The sequence below is a fragment of the Fukomys damarensis genome, unplaced genomic scaffold, assembly GCF_012274545.1.
Source record: "Fukomys damarensis isolate Sample0158 unplaced genomic scaffold, DMR_v1.0_HiC HiC_scaffold_2, whole genome shotgun sequence".
In the NCBI taxonomy this organism is placed as follows: domain Eukaryota; kingdom Metazoa; phylum Chordata; class Mammalia; order Rodentia; family Bathyergidae; genus Fukomys; species Fukomys damarensis.
This window is the reverse complement of record NW_022900914.1, coordinates 14,041,255-14,044,891: the sequence shown is the minus strand read 5'-3', so window position 1 is coordinate 14,044,891 and position 3,637 is coordinate 14,041,255. Positions and strand designations below refer to the sequence as shown.

At 37.9% G+C, this 3,637-nt stretch overlaps 1 pseudogene; it reads left to right on the top strand.

The window, feature by feature from the left end:
* The first annotated feature begins 2,760 nt into the window (after positions 1 to 2,760).
* Positions 2,761 to 2,915, top strand: LOC104876874 (annotated as a pseudogene).
* The last annotated feature ends 722 nt before the right edge of the window (positions 2,916 to 3,637 follow it).

Here is a 3,637-nt window from a genome sequence, read left to right as displayed (position 1 = left end):
TAAAAGCTTCAAAACATGCCTTGAAATCACCCTAACCAAGATGAAAGACCTCTATAAGAAAAAGTATAGAACACTGAAGAAATTGAAGAAGATATTAGAAAAATAGAAAGATCAGCCAGATGTGGTGGTGCATATCTGTAATCCTAGCACTTGGGAGGCTGAGGCAGGAGGATCACTGAGTTCGAGGCCAGCCTTAGCTACAAAGTGAGACCTTGTCTCACCAAAAAGTAGGGAGGGGGGAAGGAAGGAAGGAAGGAAGGAAGGAAGGAAGGAAGGAAGGAAGGAAGGAAGGAAATGAATGGAAAGACCAAGGAGACAAAAGTGGAGTAGTGATCAGCTAACCAAAGCAAAAGCCCACAACTATTGAAAAAATGGCAAAAACAACATGGGGTTTTATTCCAAAAGTGTCTCCTTCTGTACTGTAGGCTACAGTTGGAGAAGGAATCCAGCGCAGTTCTTACAATATTACCAGTTTTGTTTTTGTTTTTGCAGCACCAGCGATTGAACTCGGGACCTTGCACTTGCCAGGCAGTCACAGCAGCACTGAGCTACATCCCTGGCCCCTTACCAGAGAGTTTTAAACAGGTACCATTTTGGAAAGGAGTTAATTATTTAAGACTGAGCCACATACAAACTACACAACCTCACTTCAGGATTCCTGGTATAACCCTTCCACAGTGACTGAGAGACAGTCACATACAGGGAATGGGTTAGACATAGATCCCGAGTTTAAACTCAGGTCAAGATCAAAGACTCTGCCCTCCTGGTAAGAAGCCAGGCCCAGCATATGTGGCATTCAGAGGTGGCTGGATCTGAAATTTCTGGCTTTAAGTCCAGCAGGCTGCTTGAACCTTCATTCTGGTAACTTTATCCAGCACAGATCAGAGGTCTGATTGCTTTCCTCATCTACCAACACGACCAAGGACATACCCCAACTTGGATGGTTACTATAGAAGACAGAGGGGCTGGGGTATCCTCTGGAACAGAAGAGCACCTGAACAACTCACAAAGCCAGAGGAGAAAGCCATGACTTGATCCAGAACAGCAGATTCTGGGGGGGAGGCATTCTTGAAATTACAGAGGCAAAATTTTTTCTCTGGACTTTTTTTCTTTTTTCATTTCTCTTCATTGATTTTAGAGGAATTTGGAGTTGTTTTCTCTTTCCATTTTTTTTTCTATTCTTAAATTTTTCTTGTTTATTTGTATTTTTCTTTTATTTTATCCTTGTTCTTGTATGTTATTTTCTGTTACCATTTTAAATAACAGAAATAATCAAATAATTGCCTTTTACTCAATATGATCCTTTATTTCAGTTTTCTCTCATCTCCTATTGCTTAATTTTTCAAATTCTCCTTCTTTCATTCTTGTTCCCTACCCCCTCTCTTTACTACTATAACCATTAAGCTTTATTAATTTTTAGATATTCAACTCTATGCCATTAACTAATGATTGTTAGTGGAGATATAGTTGTTGCATTTAGTGGATACTAACTGTATGCCATTAGATGGCTTGTCATAGGATTTACATGATAATTATAGATCTCTTTTCTATGGTTAAGGATAGTGCACTATTGGTTTTTATGTATTGTCTTTCACGCTATTACTACTGCTAATTAAGTTTCTATTGCCAAAAACGGCATAATTGGTATTAATAGGTTTTCTTTGTATGCCAAAATATAGATTTATTTTGTGTCATTAGCAGTACTGTGGTCCATTCTCAGAGAATTGGGTAGTGAGGCAATCACACCACATTCTCCCCTCCCATATTAATGAAGGTCATTGGATCTTGGGACAGAACCAAAGGCCTCTAATTAGCCATATCCAGAGTGCATCACTGAAAAGCAGACATGAACAAAAAAATCTCCATACTATCAACATCTTTCCACTATGTGCTTCTTCAAACCTTAGTGTGTGCACATTCACACATATACACACAAAAAAAATAACAATAGAAACATGAGAAGATAAGGAAGCAAAATGCATCCTAAAACTAATCCCTGGGGAATCAAAGGGAGGAAATAAAAAAACACATAGCTGAGTTACTCAAAACAACAAAAGAGGCAAAAAAATTTTTGTACCAGGGATCAAACTTGAGACCTTGCACTTGCGAAGCACAAAAGGAGAAATTTTTAAAAACAGATAAATAAAAAGCAAGCTTAAAGAAGATGTAACTAAACATATATAATGGACTTAATAAAACAACCGGTGAATTCACATAAGACACTACACGACCTAAATAAAATGATACAAGAACTAAACAAAATGATACAAAACTTGAGTGATCAGTTTAGCAAAGAATCTGAGCCCATTAAAAGGAACCAAACAGGAACCCAGGAGAATATATATTCTGTTGAAAGTACGGGCCACGGAAGTGGCCAATGTGAGAAGAGTGTCAAAATTAAAAGATAAGGCTGATACTGACGACTACTCAGAGATAACTTGAAAACAACAAAAGAACACTAAAATGGATTCAACAGCTGTTGGGTGAAGCACATGAATACTCTAAGATTAACTGGAATTAGTGAAAACTCAGAAGACAGCAGATTATTCTTGCGTGCTGTGCTGCATCCTGAAGCGTTGATGGAGCTGACAGGTTCGCTGCACCGGAGCTCAGACAACAACAGTAACAAAATGGTGCTGGAGTTGTAAGCATTTACAAGATACTCAGCACCCTAACGACCTTCATCACTGCCCTGCAGAGAACAGAGTTTGGCTGTGCTCTCCAACACTGTGGTGTATACATTTGACTCCATTCCTCGCCATGTCTTCACACAAGACATCAGAATTGAGCAATTCCTGGCCAAAAAACAAAAGCAAAATCATCCCATTCCTCTGTGGATTCAGATGAAAACTAGTAATAAAATCAGGTACAACTCCAAGAGGAGATGTTGGAGACGGACAAAGCTGGGTCTATAAGGAATTGCAGACTGGGGATTTAGCTCAGTGGTACCACGCCTGCCTTGCAAGCACAAGGTCCTGAGTTTGATCCCCAGTACCAAAAAACAAAACAAAAAAAAAGGAATTGCACATGAGTTCACACACATACTTATGCAGTGTTAAGATCACTATCATTTTATTATATCCAGCTTAAAATGCCTTCAATGTTTAGACAATTAGACATGTTTATTAGGAATATGCTTTTTGGTTTTGTTCCAATGGTTTGTACTAGTAGGTTGGATTAGTAGTAAATGTGTGAAACCTTTTGTTTGAAAAATAAAAAAAGAAGACAGCACAAATGGCATAATAAACCTGTGTACTGAAACAAAGAAAAAATTTTTTCAAATATGGAGGAAGAAGTAAACATACAGATATATGAGGCATGTAGAACCCCAAATAGTCATGACCAGAAAAGACCTAAACAACCTATTATAGTAAAAATCCAAGAAGTCCAATAAAAGAACAGAATCTGAAAAGTTATTATAGAAAAGCAACAAATAACTTATAAAGACAAACCCATTAGAAGCACAGCAGACTTCTCATAACAAACCTTAAAGTTCAGGAGAGCTTGGAGTGAAGTGTTTCAAGCCCTAAAAGAAAACAACTTCCAACAAAGTGATAAATCCTGCAAAACAATCTTTCAAATTTGACAAAGAGCACCTTAAGAAACTCACAACCACCAAACCATCACTCAAAAAAAA